Here is a 23,042-nt window from a genome sequence, read left to right as displayed (position 1 = left end):
GAGAACGCCTATGAATAGCTGTTCTTATGAGCCTTATTAAGGCGAAATACGTATAAACAGATACATAGACGCTTTGTACGTGAAATCAAATCTTGACTGTCTTTTTCATTTTATTCGGATCTACGCTGTATGAGTACAAGAAACCAATTCGCTAATGATTTCTGCTTAGTTGAGGAAACATGTCGTGGAATGCAAATTTTAGATTCCCCATGTCTCTATTAACATCTTTATCAACGTCTGCTTTGCCTTGCAATTTTTAGAATGCTCAGATTAAGGCAGAAATATGAATAGTGTTTCGAAACTATTTTACGGATTGATAGTCTTTAATTTAAATTGTGTAGAGCAAAACAATTAATAGATATATTTAAGACTAAGACACCCCGGAAAAGACGTGAGTCATTCCAATCGTAGAATATACATATATACCTTTACGAACTTCATTTGCTACAGTAATAATTACAGAATGCAGTCGTTTATAGATAGTAGACTAAAAATCAGAGCAGATTCCTTTGACTAACGGCGGTGCGATCAAAGGCGGTCTTGGTTTTTGCGAAAACCATAACTCCGTGGGTTTATTATGAGGTAATAACTTAATTTACGCGTTATAATACAGCCAGGTGATCTGCAAGAATATCCTATCGCGTAAATGTAGAAAATTACCGCGTTCAGTACACATAATCGTAAAATGATTGTGTTAAGTTCGTTCAAATTGCTTACGAAGAACGCTACGCCTGATATACACCTCGAAAAAATAATGAGTGCGGTGATTTCTGAAATTTGAAAAATTGTGTGATGTAAAAAGTTCGTAATTAGTTACTATTTCAGTGGGAATAAGCCACACTTGAACAATTGAAGGTTAAAATAAGTTTATTGACGTTTCAATTTCCACTTCGAAAATCTTCTGACGTCAATAAACTTATTTTAACCTTCAATTGTGGCTTATTTCCATTAAAATAGTAATTGAAGACCTTGGAACCAGAAGGAGACATGCTACCAAACAATATTTTGGAGAAAACATCATTCTAAACGTATTTTTAAATCCTGAAATCCAATTTTTACATTTTTATCGGAAGTGAAGTTCACAATGTTTTGAAAATATGTTATTAAATACACAATAAAAGTAACACAAATGTTTTTTTAAGGGTTTTTGAGTTTTTGAACATTTTTCGAAAAAATATGAGGTTTTTCCCCTTTTATATAAAAAAAAATATATTCTAAAAAATGAACATAAAATGCAACAATAAAAAATTCAGTTGTCAATATTCTCAATATATGAAAAGTCGTCCAAATGTTCAATGCCTTTCAAGGGTTCATTATCAGCATCTGGTAGAATCTGTTGGCAAGCACCAATTTCTTCATAAAATTTTAGGAAAGCTGGCGGAATAAACTGTAAGAGCTGGATAATATTTTCAATTTTTTATAGCCTTCATTTACAAGATGTTTGATATACATTATGTAGGTTGTTCAGATGAAAACTTGAGGATTGATATTTTGGAAAAGTTAATTTTTTCTTTGTCATCTGTATGGCTTTTTTCGTAATCTCGCTTTGTAATTCTTTAAAAGAAAAAAATCAGATTGTTTCAATATAATCAGCTCAAAGCAGTTTTTCTTTTACATCTTCTCACTGCTTCGTATCAATCGTCGGAGTATACACTTGCTTATCGATGACGCTTATACTTTTCAACTGCTGCGAAATCACGGTCACATGGTAATCTTGTATGTCCTACTACCAAGTATTTGTGCTCAATAGAAGTGAAAATGCCTTCGATAGAAAGCTGTTGCCATAATTAAATTAGAGACCAATTTTTGTTTTGAACGCTGTAGTTATCTTTGTACACTTTAAGCTTATCAGCAGTGGTCCTATATAGAAAATGTTTATATAAAATACTGGCAATTTCATCACTACCTAGCTTGGCAATCTTTTCTGGCCACATGTAAGTACATGTAGGCCTTTTCACTAATACAGTCATGGATGTCGAGGTTATAAATCCATGCATTTCTTGAATGGAACGCTGCTCTCACTGTTAAATTTGGCACTGGTATAGCCTGTTGTAGATCAAAGCTGATAACCATTGCATTTCCCGTAGCTTTAGCCTCCCCTGTGTCCTGTTTCATTAGATCCTGCATGGCTTGGGCACATCTTTGATGTAACTCCAAATCAATTTTCAATGTCTTTGAAATTTCTTTGTCAGCTTCATTATCAATTGTTAAATTCATTGCATCACATACTTTACAAGTATCGCGCTTAGGTAACTCAAAGCCTATATTAAACTCAGAATTTTCCTACATCTAACTGTACGTGAGAAAAATTTCCACTTGGATGTATGTATTCGCTAAATATTTCGAGAATATTAAAAGTGTATATTTTGTTTGAAATTTGAATTATTTCGATTAAGGGTGACTTGCTGATTAAAAAAATCTAAACATGTGACTAGAAATTATGCACCGTTTTGCCGGAAAATCGAAAAAACTGTAGACCATTGGATTTTTATCAAATTTCGTTAATCGGCTATATTGGCGTCAATTTTGGTCCGAGAGTCAAGCGAATGAACATTTCCTACATAAAATTGGCCGATAGTTCTTCTGCTATATTCAGAATTTTCCTACATCTAACTGTTCGTGAGAAAAATTTCCACTTGGATGTATGTATTCGCTGAAAATTTCGAGAAAATTAAAAGTGTATATTTTGTTTGAAATTTGAATTACTTCGATTAAGGGGGACTTGCTGATTAAAAAAATCTAAACATGTGGCTAGAAAATATGCACCGTTTTGCCGGAAAATCAAAAAAACTGTAGATTTTTTAGTTCGATTTTTCATCTTTTCCGGCAAACTGGGGTTAAGGGATCGGAAAAAAACACATTTTTGGAATAAGCTGGACTAAATGCATGTACCAAAACATTAAACAAAATTTTTTTTTTTTGTAAAATTTGGAAAAAATTTTCAAAGGGGGTACCCTTGGATTTTTATGAATTTTGGTTAATCATCTATATTGGCGTCAATTTTGCTCCGAGAGTCAAGCAAATGAACATTTCCTACATAAAATTGGCCGCTCGTTCTTCTGCCATACTCAGAATTTTCCTACATCTAACTGTTCGTGAGAAAAATTTCCACTTGGATGTATGTATTCGCTAAAAATTTCGAGAAAATTAAAAGTGTATATTTTGTTTGAAATTTGAATTATTTTGATTAAGGGCGATTTGCTGATTAAAAAAATCTAAACATGTGGCTAGAAATTAATGCACCGTTTTTGCCGGAAAATCGAAAAAAACTGTAGACCATTGGATTTTTATCAAATTTCGTTAATCGGCTATATTGGCGTCAATTTTTGTCCGAGAGTCAAGCAAATTAAACATTTCCTACATAAAATTAGCCGCTAGTTCTTCTGTCATACTCAGAATTTTCCTACATCTAACTGTTCGTGAGAAAAATTTCCACTTGGATGTATGTATCGCTGAAATTTCGAGAAAATTAAAGTGTATATTTTGTTTGAAATTTGAATTATTTGATTAAGGGCGATTTTCTGATTAAAAAAATCTAAACATGTCGCTAGAAATTATTCACCGTTTTGCTGGAAAATCGAAAAAACTGTAGACCATTGGATTTTTATCAAATTTCGTTAATCGGCTATATTGGCGTCAATTTTTTGTCCGAGAGTCAAGCAAATTAACATTTCCTACATAAAATTAGCCGCTAGTTCTTCTGTCATACTCAGAATTTTCCTACATCTAACTGTTCGTGAGAAAAATTTCCACTTGGATGTATGTATTCGCTGAAAATTTCGAGAAAATTAAAGTGTATATTTTGTTTGAAATTTGAATTACTTCGATTAAGGGGGACTTTGCTGATTAAAAAAATCTAAACATGTGGCTAGAAAATATGCACCGTTTTTGCCGGAAAATCAAAAAAACTGTAGATTTTTTAATTCGATTTTTCATCTTTTCCGGCAAACTGGGGTAAGGGATCGGAAAAAAACACATTTTTTGGAATAAGCTGGACCAAATGCATGTACCAAAACATTAAACAAAATTTTTTTTTTTTGTAAAATTTGGAAAAAATTTTCAAAGGGGGTACCCTTGGATTTTTATGAATTTTGGTTAATCATCTATATTGGCCTCAATTTTGCTCCGAGAGTCAGCAAATGAACATTTCCTACATAAAATTGGCCGCTCGTTCTTCTGCCATACTCAGGAATTTTCCTACATCTAACTGTTCGTGAGAAAAATTTCCACTTGGATGTATGTATTCGCTAAAAATTTCGAGAAAATTAAAAGTGTATATTTTGTTTGAAATTTGAATTATTTTGATTAAGGGCGATTTTCTGATTAAAAAAATCTAAACATGTCGCTAGAAATTATTCACCGTTTTGCTGGAAAATCGAAAAAACTGTAGACCATTGGATTTTTATCAAATTTCGTATCGGCTATATTGGCGTCAATTTTGGTCCGAGAGTCAAGCGAATGAACATTTCCTACATAAAATTGGCCGCTAGTTCTTCTGTCATACTCAGAATTTTCCTACATCTAACTGTTTCGTGAGAAAAATTTCCACTTGGATGTATGTATTCGCTAAAAATTTCGAGAAAATTAAAAGTGTATATTTTGTTTGAAATTTGAATTATTTCGATTAAGGGTGACTTGTTGATTAAAAAAATCTAAACATGTGGCTAGAAATTATGCACCGTTTTGCCGGAAAATCGAAAAAAACTGTAGACCATTGGATTTTTATCAAATTTCGTTAATCGGCTATATTGGCGTCAATTTTGGTCCGAGAGTCAAGCGAATGAACATTTCCTACATAAAATTGGCCGCTAGTTCTTCTGTCATACTCAGAATTTTCCTACATCTAACTGTTCGTGGAGAAAAATTTCCACTTGGATGTATGTATTCGCTAAAAATTTCGAGAAAATTAAAAGTGTATATTTTGTTTGAAATTTGAATTATTTTGATTAAGGGCGATTTTCTGATTAAAAAAATCTAAAACATGTCGCTAGAAATTATTCACCGTTTTGCTGGAAAATCGAAAAAACTGTAGACCATTGGATTTTTATCAAATTTCGTTAATCGGCTATATTGGCGTCAATTTTTGTCCGAGAGTCAAGCAAATTAACATTTCCTACATAAAATTAGCCGCTAGTTCTTCTGTCATACTCAGAATTTTCCTACATCTAACTGTTCGTGAGAAAAATTTCCACTTGGATGTATGTATTCGCTGAAAATTTCGAGAAAATTAAAAGTGTATATTTTGTTTGAAATTTGAATTACTTCGATTAAGGGGGACTTGCTGATTAAAAAAATCTAAACATGTGGCTAGAAAATATGCACCGTTTTGCCGGAAAATCAAAAAAACTGTAGATTTTTTAATTCGATTTTTCATCTTTTCCGGCAAACTGGGGTTAAGGGATCGGAAAAAAACACATTTTTGGAATAAGCTGGACCAAATGCATGTACCAAAACATTAACCAAAATTTTTTTTTTTTTGTAAAATTTGGAAAAAATTTTCAAAGGGGGTACCCTTGGATTTTTATGAATTTTGGTTAATCATCTATATTGGCGTCAATTTTGCTCCGAGAGTCAAGCAAATGAACATTTCCTACATAAAATTGGCCGCTCGTTCTTCTGCCATACTCAGAATTTTCCTACATCTAACTGTTCGTGAGAAAAATTTCCACTTGGATGTATGTATTCGCTAAAAATTTCGAGAAAATTAAAAGTGTATATTTTGTTTGAAATTTGAATTATTTTGATTAAGGGCGATTTTCTGATTAAAAAAATCTAAACATGTCGCTAGAAATTATTCACCGTTTTGCTGGAAAATCGAAAAAACTGTAGACCATTGGATTTTTATCAAATTTCGTTAATCGGCTATATTGGCGTCAATTTTTGTCCGAGAGTCAAGCAAATTAACATTTCCTACATAAAATTAGCCGCTAGTTCTTCTGTCATACTCAGAATTTTCCTACATCTAACTGTTCGTGAGAAAAATTTCCACTTGGATGTATGTATTCGCTGAAAATTTCGAGAAAATTAAAAGTGTATATTTTGTTTGAAATTTGAATTACTTCGATTAAGGGGGACTTGCTGATTAAAAAAATCTAAACATGTGGCTAGAAAATATGCACCGTTTTGCCGGAAAATCAAAAAAACTGTAGATTTTTTAATTCGATTTTTCATCTTTTCCGGCAAACTGGGGTTAAGGGATCGGAAAAAAACACATTTTTGGAATAAGCTGGACCAAATGCATGTACCAAAACATTAACCAAAATTTTTTTTTTTTGTAAAATTTGGAAAAAATTTTCAAAGGGGGTACCCTTGGATTTTTATGAATTTTGGTTAATCATCTATATTGGCGTCAATTTTGCTCCGAGAGTCAAGCAAATGAACATTTCCTACATAAAATTGGCCGCTAGTTCTTCTGTCATACTCAGAATTTTCCTACATCTAACTGTTCGTGAGAAAAATTTCCACTTGGATGTATGTATTCGCTAAAAATTTCGAGAAAATTAAAAGTGTATATTTTGTTTGAAATTTGAATTATTTTGATTAAGGGCGATTTGCTGATTAAAAAAATCTAAACATGTGGCTAGAAATTATGCACCGTTTTGCCGGAAAATCGAAAAAACTGTAGACCATTGGATTTTTATCAAATTTCGTTAATCGGCTATATTGGCGTCAATTTTTGTCCGAGAGTCAAGCAAATTAACATTTCCTACATAAAATTAGCCGCTAGTTCTTCTGTCATACTCAGAATTTTCCTACATCTAACTGTTCGTGAGAAAAATTTCCACTTGGATGTATGTATTCGCTGAAAATTTCGAGAAAATTAAAAGTGTATATTTTGTTTGAAATTTGAATTACTTCGATTAAGGGGGACTTGCTGATTAAAAAAATCTAAACATGTGGCTAGAAAATATGCACCGTTTTGCCGGAAAATCAAAAAAACTGTAGATTTTTTAATTCGATTTTTCATCTTTTCCGGCAAACTGGGGTTAAGGGATCGGAAAAAAACACATTTTTGGAATAAGCTGGACCAAATGCATGTACCAAAACATTAACCAAAATTTTTTTTTTTTGTAAAATTTGGAAAAAATTTTCAAAGGGGGTACCCTTGGATTTTTATGAATTTTGGTTAATCATCTATATTGGCGTCAATTTTGCTCCGAGAGTCAAGCAAATGAACATTTCCTACATAAAATTGGCCGCTAGTTCTTCTGTCATACTCAGAATTTTCCTACATCTAACTGTTCGTGAGAAAAATTTCCACTTGGATGTATGTATTCGCTAAAAATTTCGAGAAAATTAAAAGTGTATATTTTGTTTGAAATTTGAATTATTTTGATTAAGGGCGATTTGCTGATTAAAAAAATCTAAACATGTGGCTAGAAAATATGCACCGTTTTGCCGGAAAATCGAAAAAACTGTAGATTTTTTAATTCGATTTTTCCTCTTTTCCGGCAAACTGGGGTTAAGGGATCAGAAAAGAACAAGACCCTTGGATTTTTATAAAATTTCGTTAATCGGCTATATTGGCGTCAATTTTGGTCCGAGAGTCAAGCGAATGAACATTTCCTACATTAAATTGGACGCTAGTTCTTCTGCCATACTCAGAATTTTCCTACATCTAACTGTTCGTGAGAAAAATTTCTACTTGGATGTGTGTATTCGCTAAAAATTTCGAGAAAATTAAAAGTGTATATTTTGTTTGAAATTTAAATTATTTCGATTAAGGGTGACCTGCTGCTTAAAAAAATCTAAACGTGTTGCTAGGAAATGCACCGTTTTGCCGGAAAATCGAAAAAACTGTAGACCATTGGATTCTTAACAAATTTCGCTAATCGGCTAAATTGGCGTCAATTTTAGTGCGAGAGTCAAGCGAATGAACATTTCCTACATAAAATTGGCCGCTCGTTCTTCTGCCATATTCAGAATTTTCCTACATCTAACTGTTCGTGAGAAAAATTTCCACTTGGATGTGTGTATTCGCTAAAAATTTCGAGAAAATTAAAAGTGTTTATTTTGTTTGAAATTTGAATTATTTTGATTAAGGGTGACTTGCTGATTAAAAAAATCTACACATGTGGCTAGAAATTATGCACCGTTTTGCTGGAAAATCGAAAAAACTGTAGACTCTTGGATTTTTATCAATTTTGGTTAATCATCTATATTGGCCTCAATTTTGCTCCGAGAGTCAAGCGAATGAACATTTCCTACATAAAATTGGCCGCTGGTTCTTCTGCCATATACAGAATTTTCCTACATCTAACTGTTCGTGAGAAAAATTTCCACTTGGATGTATGTATTCGCTGAAAATTTCGAGAAAATTAAAAGTGTATATTTTGTTTGAAATTTGAATTATTTCGATTAAGGGTGACTTGCTGATTAAAAAAATTTAAACATGTGGCTAAAAATTATGCACCGTTTTTCCGGAAAATCGAAAAAACTGTAGATTTTTTAATTCGATTTTTCCTCTTTTCCGGCAAACTGGGGTTAAGGGATCAGAAAAAAACACATGTTTGGAATAAGCTGGACAAAGTGCATGTAACGAAACATTAAACAAAATTTTTTTTTTTGTAAAATTTGGAAAAAATTTTCAAAGGGGGTACCCTTGGATTTTTATCAATTTTGGTTAATCATCTATATTGGCCTCAATTTTGCTCCGAGAGTCAAGCGAATGAACATTTCCTACATAAAATTGGCCGCTCGTTCTTCTGCCATACTCAGAATTTTCCTACATCTAACTGTTCGTGAGAAAAATTTCCACTTGGATGTATGTATTCGCTAAAAATTTCGAGAAAATTAAAAGTGTATATTTTGTTTGAAATTTGAATTATTTTGATTAAGGGCGATTTGCTGATTAAAAAAATCTAAACATGTGGCTAGAAATTATGCACCGTTTTGCCGGAAAATCGAAAAAACTGTAGACCATTGGATTTTTATCAAATTTCGTTAATCGGCTATATTGGCGTCAATTTTTGTCCGAGAGTCAAGCAAATTAACATTTCCTACATAAAATTAGCCGCTAGTTCTTCTGTCATACTCAGAATTTTCCTACATCTAACTGTTCGTGAGAAAAATTTCCACTTGGATGTATGTATTCGCTAAAAATTTCGAGAAAATTAAAAGTGTATATTTTGTTTGAAATTTGAATTATTTTGATTAAGGGCGATTTGCTGATTAAAAAAATCTAAACATGTGGCTAGAAAATATGCACCGTTTTGCCGGAAAATCGAAAAAACTGTAGATTTTTTAATTCGATTTTTCCTCTTTTCCGGCAAACTGGGGTTAAGGGATCAGAAAAGAACAAGACCCTTGGATTTTTATAAAATTTCGTTAATCGGCTATATTGGCGTCAATTTTGGTCCGAGAGTCAAGCGAATGAACATTTCCTACATTAAATTGGACGCTAGTTCTTCTGCCATACTCAGAATTTTCCTACATCTAACTGTTCGTGAGAAAAATTTCTACTTGGATGTGTGTATTCGCTAAAAATTTCGAGAAAATTAAAAGTGTATATTTTGTTTGAAATTTGAATTATTTTGATTAAGGGCGATTTTCTGATTAAAAAAATCTAAACATGTCGCTAGAAATTATTCACCGTTTTGCTGGAAAATCGAAAAAAACTGTAGACCATTGGATTTTTATCAAATTTCGTTAATCGGCTATATTGGCGTCAATTTTTGTCCGAGAGTCAAGCAAATTAACATTTCCTACATAAAATTAGCCGCTAGTTCTTCTGTCATACTCAGAATTTTCCTACATCTAACTGTTCGTGAGAAAAATTTCCACTTGGATGTATGTATTCGCTGAAAATTTCGAGAAAATTAAAAGTGTATATTTTGTTTGAAATTTGAATTACTTCGATTAAGGGGGACTTGCTGATTAAAAAAATCTAAACATGTGGCTAGAAAATATGCACCGTTTTGCCGGAAAATCAAAAAAACTGTAGATTTTTTAATTCGATTTTTCATCTTTTCCGGCAAACTGGGGTTAAGGGATCGGAAAAAAACACATTTTTGGAATAAGCTGGACCAAATGCATGTACCAAAACATTAACCAAAATTTTTTTTTTTTGTAAAATTTGGAAAAAATTTTCAAAGGGGGTACCCTTGGATTTTTATGAATTTTGGTTAATCATCTATATTGGCGTCAATTTTGCTCCGAGAGTCAAGCAAATGAACATTTCCTACATAAAATTGGCCGCTAGTTCTTCTGTCATACTCAGAATTTTCCTACATCTAACTGTTCGTGAGAAAAATTTCCACTTGGATGTATGTATTCGCTAAAAATTTCGAGAAAATTAAAAGTGTATATTTTGTTTGAAATTTGAATTATTTTGATTAAGGGCGATTTGCTGATTAAAAAAATCTAAACATGTGGCTAGAAAATATGCACCGTTTTGCCGGAAAATCGAAAAAACTGTAGATTTTTTAATTCGATTTTTCCTCTTTTCCGGCAAACTGGGGTTAAGGGATCAGAAAAGAACAAGACCCTTGGATTTTTATAAAATTTCGTTAATCGGCTATATTGGCGTCAATTTTGGTCCGAGAGTCAAGCGAATGAACATTTCCTACATTAAATTGGACGCTAGTTCTTCTGCCATACTCAGAATTTTCCTACATCTAACTGTTCGTGAGAAAAATTTCTACTTGGATGTGTGTATTCGCTAAAAATTTCGAGAAAATTAAAAGTGTATATTTTGTTTGAAATTTGAATTATTTTGATTAAGGGCGATTTTCTGATTAAAAAAATCTAAACATGTCGCTAGAAATTATTCACCGTTTTGCTGGAAAATCGAAAAAACTGTAGACCATTGGATTTTTATCAAATTTCGTTAATCGGCTATATTGGCGTCAATTTTTGTCCGAGAGTCAAGCAAATTAACATTTCCTACATAAAATTAGCCGCTAGTTCTTCTGTCATACTCAGAATTTTCCTACATCTAACTGTTCGTGAGAAAAATTTCCACTTGGATGTATGTATTCGCTGAAAATTTCGAGAAAATTAAAAGTGTATATTTTGTTTGAAATTTGAATTACTTCGATTAAGGGGGACTTGCTGATTAAAAAAATCTAAACATGTGGCTAGAAAATATGCACCGTTTTGCCGGAAAATCAAAAAAACTGTAGATTTTTTAATTCGATTTTTCATCTTTTCCGGCAAACTGGGGTTAAGGGATCGGAAAAAAAACACATTTTTGGAATAAGCTGGACCAAATGCATGTACCAAAACATTAACCAAAATTTTTTTTTTTTGTAAAATTTGGAAAAAATTTTCAAAGGGGGTACCCTTGGATTTTTATGAATTTTGGTTAATCATCTATATTGGCGTCAATTTTGCTCCGAGAGTCAAGCAAATGAACATTTCCTACATAAAATTGGCCGCTAGTTCTTCTGTCATACTCAGAATTTTCCTACATCTAACTGTTCGTGAGAAAAATTTCCACTTGGATGTATGTATTCGCTAAAATTTCGAGAAAATTAAAAGTGTATATTTTGTTTGAAATTTGAATTATTTTGATTAAGGGCGATTTGCTGATTAAAAAAATCTAAACATGTGGCTAGAAATTATGCACCGTTTTGCCGGAAAATCGAAAAAACTGTAGACCATTGGATTTTTATCAAATTTCGTTAATCGGCTATATTGGCGTCAATTTTTGTCCGAGAGTCAAGCAAATTAACATTTCCTACATAAAATTAGCCGCTAGTTCTTCTGTCATACTCAGAATTTTCCTACATCTAACTGTTCGTGAGAAAAATTTCCACTTGGATGTATGTATTCGCTAAAAATTTCGAGAAAATTAAAAGTGTATATTTTGTTTGAAATTTGAATTATTTTGATTAAGGGCGATTTGCTGATTAAAAAAATCTAAACATGTGGCTAGAAAATATGCACCGTTTTGCCGGAAAATCGAAAAAACTGTAGATTTTTTAATTCGATTTTTCCTCTTTTCCGGCAAACTGGGGTTAAGGGATCAGAAAAGAACAAGACCCTTGGATTTTTATAAAATTTCGTTAATCGGCTATATTGGCGTCAATTTTGGTCCGAGAGTCAAGCGAATGAACATTTCCTACATTAAATTGGACGCTAGTTCTTCTGCCATACTCAGAATTTTCCTACATCTAACTGTTCGTGAGAAAAATTTCTACTTGGATGTGTGTATTCGCTAAAAATTTCGAGAAAATTAAAAGTGTATATTTTGTTTGAAATTTAAATTATTTCGATTAAGGGTGACCTGCTGCTTAAAAAAATCTAAACGTGTTGCTAGGAAATGCACCGTTTTGCCGGAAAATCGAAAAAACTGTAGACCATTGGATTCTTAACAAATTTCGCTAATCGGCTAAATTGGCGTCAATTTTAGTGCGAGAGTCAAGCGAATGAACATTTCCTACATAAAATTGGCCGCTCGTTCTTCTGCCATATTCAGAATTTTCCTACATCTAACTGTTCGTGAGAAAAATTTCCACTTGGATGTGTGTATTCGCTAAAAATTTCGAGAAAATTAAAAGTGTTTATTTTGTTTGAAATTTGAATTATTTTGATTAAGGGTGACTTGCTGATTAAAAAAATCTACACATGTGGCTAGAAATTATGCACCGTTTTGCTGGAAAATCGAAAAAACTGTAGACTCTTGGATTTTTATCAATTTTGGTTAATCATCTATATTGGCCTCAATTTTGCTCCGAGAGTCAAGCGAATGAACATTTCCTACATAAAATTGGCCGCTGGTTCTTCTGCCATATACAGAATTTTCCTACATCTAACTGTTCGTGAGAAAAATTTCCACTTGGATGTATGTATTCGCTGAAAATTTCGAGAAAATTAAAAGTGTATATTTTGTTTGAAATTTGAATTATTTCGATTAAGGGTGACTTGCTGATTAAAAAAATTTAAACATGTGGCTAAAAATTATGCACCGTTTTTCCGGAAAATCGAAAAAACTGTAGATTTTTTAATTCGATTTTTCCTCTTTTCCGGCAAACTGGGGTTAAGGGATCAGAAAAAAACACATGTTTGGAATAAGCTGGACAAAGTGCATGTAACGAAACATTAAACAAAATTTTTTTTTTGTAAAATTTGGAAAAAATTTTCAAAGGGGGTACCCTTGGATTTTTATCAATTTTGGTTAATCATCTATATTGGCCTCAATTTTGCTCCGAGAGTCAAGCGAATGAACATTTCCTACATAAAATTGGCCGCTCGTTCTTCTGCCATACTCAGAATTTTCCTACATCTAACTGTTCGTGAGAAAAATTTCCACTTGGATGTATGTATTCGCTAAAAACTTAGAGAATATTAAAAGTGTATATTTTGTTTGAAATTTGAATTATTTCGATTAAGGGTGACTTGCTGATTAAAAAAATCTAAACATGTTGCTAGAAATTATGCACCGTTTTGCCGGAAAATCGAAAAAACTATAGACCATTGGATTTTTATCAAATTTCGTTAAGCGGCTATATTGGTGTCAGTTTTGGTCAAAGAGTCAAGCGAATGAACATTTCCTACATAAAATTGGCCGCTCGTTCTTCAGCCATACTCAGAATTTTTCTAAATCTAACTGTTCGTGAGAAAAATTTCCACTTGGATGTATGTATTCGCTGAAAATTTCGAGAATATTAAAAGTGTATATTTTGTTAGAAATTTGAATTATTTCGATTAAGGGTGACTTGTTGATTAAAAAAATCTAAACATGTGGCTAGAAATTATGCACCGTTTTGCCGGAAAATCGAAAAAACTGTAGACCATTGGATTTTTATCAAATTTCGTTAATCGGCTATATTGGCGTCAATTTTGGTCCGAGAGTCAAGCGAATGAACATTTCCTACATAAAATTGGCCGCTAGTTCTTCTGTCATACTCAGAATTTTCCTACATCTAACTGTTCGTGAGAAAAATTTCCACTTGGATGTATGTATTCGCTAAAAATTTCGAGAAAATTAAAAGTGTATATTTTGTTTGAAATTTGAATTATTTTGATTAAGGGCGATTTTCTGATTAAAAAAATCTAAACATGTCGCTAGAAATTATTCACCGTTTTGCTGGAAAATCGAAAAAACTGTAGACCATTGGATTTTTATCAAATTTCGTTAATCGGCTATATTGGCGTCAATTTTTGTCCGAGAGTCAAGCAAATTAACATTTCCTACATAAAATTAGCCGCTAGTTCTTCTGCCATACTCAGAATTTTCCTACATCTAACTGTTCGTGAGAAAAATTTCCACTTGGATGTATGTATTCGCTGAAAATTTCGAGAAAATTAAAAGTGTATATTTTGTTTGAAATTTGAATTACTTCGATTAAGGGTGACTTGCTGATTAAAAAAATCTAAACATGTGGCTAAACCTTATGCACCGTTTTTCCGGAAAATCGAAAAAACTGTAGATTTTTTAATTCGATTTTTCTTCTTTTCCGGCAAACTGGGGTTAAGGGATCGGAAAAAAACACATTTTTGGAATAAGCTGGACCAAACGCATGTACCAAAACATTAAACAAAATTTTTTTTTTTTGTAAAATTTGGAAAAAATTTTCAAAGGGGGTACCCTTGGATTTTTATCAATTTTGGTTAATCATCTATATTGGCGTCAATTTTGCTCCGAGAGTCAAGCAAATGAACATTTCCTACATAAAATTGGCCGCTCGTTCTTCTGCCATACTCAGAATTTTCCTACATCTAACTGTTCGTGAGAAAAATTTCCACTTGGATGTATGTATTCGCTAAAAATTTCGAGAATATTAAAAGTGTATATTTTGTTTGAAATTTGAATTATTTCGATTAAGGGTCACTTGTTGATTAAAAAAATCTAAACATGTGGCTAGAAATTATGCACCGTTTTGCCGGAAAATCGAAAAAAACTGTAGACCATTGGATTTTTTTCAAATTTCGTTAATCGGCTATATTGGCGTCAATTTTGGTCCGAGAGTCAAGCGAATAAACATTTCCTACATAAAATTGGCCGCTAGTTCTTCTGTCATACTCAGAATTTTCCTACATCTAACTGTTCGTGAGAAAAATTTCCACTTGGATGTATGTATTCGCTAAAAATTTCGAGAAAATTAAAAGTGTATATTTTGTTTGAAATTTGAATAATTTCGATTAAGGGTGACCTGCTGATTAAAAAAATCTAAACATGTGGCTAAAAATTATGCACCGTTTTGCCGGAAAATCGAAAAAACTGTAGACCATTGGATTTTTATCAAATTTCGTTAATCGGCTATCATGGCGTCAATTTTGGTCTGAGAGTCAAGCGAATGAACATTTCCTACATAAAATTGGCCGCTCGATCTTCTGCCATACTCAGAATTTTCCTACATCTAACTGTTCGTGAGAAAAATTTCCACTTGGATGTATATATTCGCTGAAAATTTCGAGAAAATTAAAAGTGTATATTTTGTTTGAAATTTTAATTATTTCGATTAAGGGTGACTTGCTGATTAAAAAATCTAAACATGTGGCTCAAAATTATGCACCGTTTTGCCGGAAAATCGAAAAAACTGTAGATTTTTTAATTCGATTTTTCCTCTTTTCCTGCAAACTGGGGTTAGGTTTGGAATAAGCTGGACCAAGTACGCGTACGAAAACATTAAACAAAACACAATAAATACAAATAAGGAGACAATGGAGAATGGAAAGTACCCAGACGATACCTATTATTCTTTCTACCACTGGAGTCATCCCGCAGAACCTCCTAGAAAACAAAAAAGCTGGGTCTAAATGAACATCTATATAAGATCATGCAGAAAGCTGTGCTACTTTCGACGTCCAGATGCGTGCGAAAATTTTTGGGAGATACACCGACGTACCAAGTAACCTAGGACTCGATAACATGGACAGAGTCCCACGAGAGCTCAATCCTTTTGATACCGTAGGTATCTGGGATGAGTGAATTTTCCCCTTAGAGGGAGTGTGAGCCATATGGATAAATCTGGATAATAATATTAATAATAATAAAGGCCTTTATTCATCACATAATATTATATACATAAATTAATTATTGATTGTTAATTAAAAAAATTAATTATTAATTAAAAAAGCAAAAAATGTAGGAAAATATAAAAATAATTTAATCCAGCATTCAATTATTATGTGCCCTAAATGTAAGTTCTACTCATTATAATTATGTATGTTATCAAACCCCATATATGCAATTTGCCGTAATTTTTTAAAAACGAACTTATTATATTAATTTATATAATTATATATATAATTATTAAATAAAATTATATTAATAATCATGGTATAAACTGGAAATTGACAGATTGCAATCTAGGTAGACTTTGTTGAGTTTTTTTGCCTGCTGTAATGACTTGTGTAGTTTGGTATTAAATTAATATGCTGTCTAACATTCTCACAGTGTTCATCTTGTATTTTTTTCTTGTTGTCGTCATGCCTACCTCTTTCATTTGATTTTGGAGTAGAAGCACCTGTTTAATTTGGTCAATCAATCTTTCAGTACGTTTTTTTGAAATGCCGTGTATGGCAAGAAACTCTTTCTTACAAATTGCACCTTCGTCACCATTTATTTTGACACTATATTTAACTGAAACATTTCTGGATGAATTAACTCGTTTTATTTTCTTTGGGCGACTTCTTTTCTCTGGAATTACTTTCAAGTTGAGAATAGGTAAATATTTTACTTGTCGTTATTACCCAGGTTCCAAAAGGCATTAAATATATCATTTTCCTTGCCCGCCAAAAGCTGTCTACTTTGTTTTGTACCACCGCAAGGTGCACCTAATTTGTTTTGGTTCTCTTTTCTTCGCTTTTGTATTTATTTACAAACTAGATTTCTTTTAGTCTTGCGCTTAATTTTTTATGTCGTTGGGTATTCTTGTGTCTCCATATGGAAGGCGCCTTCTTTTTTGGAGTTGGCAAGACACCTCGACAAGTCTGTGGGGTATAAACCTCTTCATTTTCCTGCAATAAAGGAATAAATATTTTTAGGTTTGAAAAATATAATAACATATTTTCCGAATCGCTGCTACTTCCGGATACTGTGTAGTCTTTGTCATCTTCGCTTGAATTTAAAAATTGATCTTGGTCACTGTGTTCAGAATCAAACTCAGAAAAGTCTATTTTCCGTTTACATGCACGAGAATGTTCCGTCGCCATTTTGATTACTACTGTGGCTTATCCTCCTTCTGTTGCGATAAAACGTAATGATGACCACCACGGGACTTATACAGCGGCGCCATCTATGAGAAAACAGCTGAAATTTTCTGTTTGGTTCATTAATATGGTTTTAAAGTGTGTGATTTCTATTTTAACTCATTTTTGAGGAAATTGTGGCTTGTCACCTTCTGGTCCCAAGGTCTTCAATTACTTTAAAATTTCACAAGAAAATAGCTTCAGAACAATATTAAGTTCGTAATTTAAATTTGACCGATTGACTTTTGGAGTGTTTGGTAAATTAATTATTCCTTTTACGTTATGGATTGAAATTAAAGACATACGGCTATTACTCACTCCAAGGTATCAAAGGCATTGTGCTCTGGGGAGACTCTTTTGGCCTCTTTTGTTTCTAAGAGAACCGTTCATTCTATACAAAAAGTGCTAATTAACAGTTTGGTTCAAAATTATCTCAGCTACATTTTTTATTGAAAACATTTTTTCTACGGAGTACAGATTCTTGGTAGATCATTTTTTTTGCGTTTTTACCCTCCTACGGAAGGGGTTTTAGGGAGAAGCCTGGGTGTTGGTAAACTTTTTTGAATATATTGTACCGTTTTTAAATAAAACGAGCGGTTCGAATTTATATAGATATATTTATTTATAAGTTTACAGTTCGGTAATATCTTAACACAACTCTACTTAATTCATAGAAGGTATGCTTATATATAAAAGTAATTATGTACTAGAACATTCTGGAGTAGCCCACCTCTAATTCGTCTCATCGAAAGCGCATCGAAGACGTGTGCTATTGAAATACCAACTCTTCGAGTTTTCTAGATTTATCCTTCTACGAATTGTGACACATACCATGCATCGGAGATGGGCTATTTCGTTACAATATTTTGGGGTCCCAAAATTGATATTCTCGGAAAAAATGAGCTTGTTCGTATGATTTTTATGGGTCAAATCTCTGACGATGGTACTAATAGGATATTCTAATGGAAAAATTGGGAAAAAAATGTATAAGCCAGTAATACGCAATTGCAGCAAACACGAAAATAACTACGATAATTTTCAAAGACTAGTAAACTTAGCAACAACTATGTGCTTATTCAAATAGAATATGAGAAGATGGTAATATATATAAGATCTCATAGAGGAGTAGATGCAGATAGTGATCTTAGTAGTCGAATTTATGGGATTTACAGATCAAAGATGGCGCATAGCTGGGTGGCTAGGTATGTGGCATTGGAGACGTAGAAGTAGCCTCTAAAGATGTAGGGGTGGTGTACAAGAAGTGCAAGTGTTGAAGGAAGCCTCCCCTGGCGTCTGAGAGGTCGTCTTGTTGGAGAAATTGATTGATTAAGAAAATGGTGAGAAGTAAATTAAATATAAAATCTTACGAGTCTACTACTGACCTTTTTCTGGTAATCACAAAATTTAATCAAATATTTATAAGAGAAAATAAAGGAACTAAACCTTAGAAGCAAATTAAAATATACGGCAGCTAAAAGAAGAAAAATGCACACAAAAATTTGCAGATCATATCGCAAAACCCAACCTACATGGGGAAAAGGGAATATAGATAAAATATAGAGAAACAGAAAAATTATTAAAATGGCAGCAAAAATGTAATTCCAAGATGAACAAAAAGAAGTCAAACCAAGTGGTTTGATAAAGAATTGAAAACATCTATCAATAAGTGAAGGAATGCAAAAAATACTACAGACAGGAAAGAAAGAAGATAAAATTAATATGAAACGAAAAGAAGAACGGCAAAAAACATCTGTACACCAAGAAAACGAAAATTCATTAAAAAAAACATAGAGAAACTATAAATGCAAAAAGAAAGTAGAAACTTTTAAGCTATTTAAGAATTAATAAATATAAATAAATATAAATAATAAAAAGCCTTAAAGAAAAATAAAGAAATACATCTGAGCTTTATAGACATGGAAAAAGCATTCGACTCAGTCAAAAGAAAAGATATATGGGAAAGCCTAAAGAAGAAACAAGTAAGTGAAGAACTGATAGAAGCAACAAAGAGTATATACATGAAAACAACAAATACAGTAAGAATGTTAAATATACAGTCAGAACCATTTGAAACAACCCAAGGAGTTAGACAAGGGGGAAGTCTCAGCCCAGTACTATTCATAAATGTAATAGATGAGATAGTGAAAGAATGTAAGAAAACATTCAAGAAATACTGCATCGGTTGGAACAAAATGCAAATGATAAATGCTGAGATGTGTATATTTGCAGACGACATAGTATTAATTGCGGAAACTGCAGAAAAACTGAAATACAACTTAGAGAAATGGAACCTAGAAGCAAGCAAATACAACTTAAACGTAAACAAAGAGAAGACTCAAATAATGAAAATATCAAGGAAACAAGGGACGGAAGATCAAATAGAAGTAATGATAGACCAACAAAAAATAATACAGACTAATTCATACAAATACTTAGGAACAGTAATCAACAACAAAGGAGACATCGAGGATGATCTTAACAACAGAATTGAAAACACAGGAAAACTATTCCAAGCACTAAATAGAGGATTCCTTAATAACAAAGAAATATCAACAAAGACCAAGATGACAATATACAAAACAATATATAGACCTACAGTGACATATGGAGCAGAAAATTGGATATTAAACAAAAGACATCAGAGCAGAATTCAGGCAGCAGAGATGAAATACCTCAGAAGAACGATAGGAGTAAAAAGAACTGATAGAATCAGAAATGAAGAAATAAGAGAAAGACTCAAAATCAAACCGATACTCGAATCAATCAAAGAGAAAAAATTGGCATGGTTCGGACATCTAACCCGGATGGACAATAATAGACAAGTAAAAAGAGTGTGGGACGCCAAACCAATAGGGAAGAACAGAAGAGGAAGACCCATTAAAGAATGGAACAGTGACATCTCGCAGATACTGCAGAGTAAGGGTAAGACTTGGCAGGAAGCAACACAGATGGCATCCAATAGGAAGGAATGGAGAAAGTTCGTTAAGAGCTAGGACACCTCAGAAGACTGTCAAATATTGTAATTTAATAAATTATTGTAAACGGCCCAACACCGAAAGGTACAAATGGGTTCTACTGATTAAGTAAAGTAAAGTAAGAATTAATAACAGTTAGTATTTTAAGGATATACTAAAAGTGATAATACATCTACATACATATGAGTAGTATACCGAAGAAAATATAAACGACAAAACACAAAATAAAATAGAATATTTCAAAAACGGTAAGGGTTCGAAATATTTCGTTTAAATCGTGTAATTGCTAGAATTAATTGCTAAGGGATGTTTTTAGAACTGCAGTTCCGTTTGTGGTATAATAGGTATCTACGTTTGAGGCATTTCCATTTGTGGTCATTATTTGCAATTATAGTAATTTTAATAAATTGCATTTTCTAGTAATTTCTTAACCCAGCATGTAAAAATAATTATTGAATTCAAAATATTTATTTAAATATCCGTAATTATTAATACGTAATACAATCTCACAGAAAATAGACTACAAATGGTGTTGGATTAACTATTCATGTACGACAGATTAATGCAATAAATATTTCATTTTATTAGTACAATAAATAACCACTTGTTTTATTAAATATAGTTTTAAAAAAGTTTTGTTTTTTGTTTAACGCAGAAAAAAAATATTTCATCTCATTTTATACATATTCGACTTGTCTTTACTTCCACATTCTGTTCGTTATCTCCTACCAACTGAATTACATGCCATTACATAGCTAGTGTTAAAACAAGGCGTTAAAATTCAAAGGACACTACGATCGTTGGTTATCCAAAAACAGAAAGCGGTAGCCGTTGTCACTGCGTAAAAAGAAAACAATAAAGTGTGGTGGTGAAACCATAAAAACGTTGGACAGGTTATTACTTATCTAAAACGTTCTCGTGTTGCCCATATCGTGAAAACAACTTTAAAAAACATCACTGAAAAAGGTCTGGAGAACGTAGGTACTCGAGTTTCGCATGTACAAGACAGTGTTGCTATATTTTCTGAAATTTTATGTATTTAGTCACAAAAGAGACTTTTACAAAGTGTTTACATTAATTACAACAGAAGTAAATCTTCATTCTGTAGATATTGCCATTTTATCTCCTTTTTCATAATTTCATAAACCATTAAAAACTTTAGTTTTTTTTGTGGAGGCTGGTCACAACCTGTTGATTAATCTCTCCAAAATACGTACAGCCAGTATATATATATATATATATATATATATATATATATATATATATATATATATATATATATATATATATATTGTTATGATTCTAAAATAGATCAAGAATAAAATAAATTTTTGTATCCAAAATACCATGAGATCATAAATATTCAAGACCCTGTATAGGTTAAGAATTTGTAAATATTATGATTTATAGTTAAGAAGTGTTTTCAGAGAACAGTGAATAGTTTCTAAGAACAATTTGTATAGGAAAAACATTTCGAGCATATTTAGAAAGTATTAAATATTGCTAAGATCTTACAAATAATTATATATGGTTTTGTATCAAGTAAGAATTTCAAATTAATGTTTGATAGACAATGGTTTGTATATTATTTTTCTTCGAAGGTAATGCTATGAATTAGACGTTATCTTTTATAAATACGGATTTACCTGTAGACACAAAAAAAAGGTTAGTCGGTATTATCTTCTGTTAATTTAGGGAATCCTAAGTGGGTAAAACACGCTTGATTTCTTAAAATTTAAAAACACAAAATTTTGAAGATAGGTAGAAAGAATGAATGTGTATGATTGGATAGGAGGAACGAGGGTAGGAGAATAGGACAGTCGATTTGAAAATTGTATCAGGAGATTTGAATCATTTGGAATGTTGTCTTTGATTGATCAGACAAGAGATGAAAGGTTTTGTTGGGGGGTAAATATTGTCTTTATTCCTCTTGAATTAAGAATTTTGTCAATTTTGGGTTGAGACTGAGTGGGAGATTGATGTCTGTGGGTGCTCCTATTGATGTAATTTTCACAGTAACCGTTTTGGATCAGGGCTTGTTTTACACTAGATTGGTCAGCGGGTCTACTTACACCATCGCAAAGGCATATTGATCTGGAAACAAGCGTATTAATGACATGAAGTAATTTGTGAAGTGGGATGATGAGAGTTGGTTAGTATTTTTTTAATACTGTTCGATTATTGAGCCACGGTTACACACTGTTCAATGTGTAGAAGATTTTGTTTGATTATGGTAATAATAAAGGATGTTTTTTAGAACTTTTAAATGGAATAAAACAAAGACAAATTTTATAAATTGACATGAAATTGATTTTATTCGAAAGATAATCTTTTGGTATTATAATTTAAATCTGATTTCTGGCATATGACCATCACGGCTGGCTCTGATGTAGTCTAATCGTCTTACGGTGCCTACCCGTTTGGATCTTGGCGATCAGTATAGCTAGCCCAACTTTACTTGCAGCTATTACGAATAGTCAAAAATGAGTTCCATCGCTAAAAAAAATTTGTTTATGAAAATCGGAATCAACGGCAATCTCGTTTTGGACACACTCAGCGAATCTACGACATGCTAGGTGATGATGTACCTTCAATTATTGCATGAGTTGGATTTTGTAAGCACGCAAACCAAGATCTTTAGATAGATAGACTTATTCGAGTCTTCCTGTATGCTACGCTCTACAACATCAACAACTTCTTCTGTACGTACTGTACGACGTCTCTGTTGATGCATATTATCATTTAGAGTAAACGTGGTGCAAAAACGTTTCATGTTTAATCGAATTACTTACTCTGATGGACTATTATGTTGACCATAAAATGGACGTAGTGCACGATACGTATTTCGAACAGAACCATAATTTTCAAAATAAACTGTACAATTTGGAAGCGTTGTTCAGTCGTCAAGTCTACTCATGCTGAAATACC

Source organism: Diabrotica undecimpunctata, chromosome 8 (assembly GCF_040954645.1).
Source record: "Diabrotica undecimpunctata isolate CICGRU chromosome 8, icDiaUnde3, whole genome shotgun sequence".
NCBI classification, from domain to species: Eukaryota; Metazoa; Arthropoda; class Insecta; order Coleoptera; family Chrysomelidae; genus Diabrotica; species Diabrotica undecimpunctata.
Note: the sequence above shows the minus strand (reverse complement) of the source record.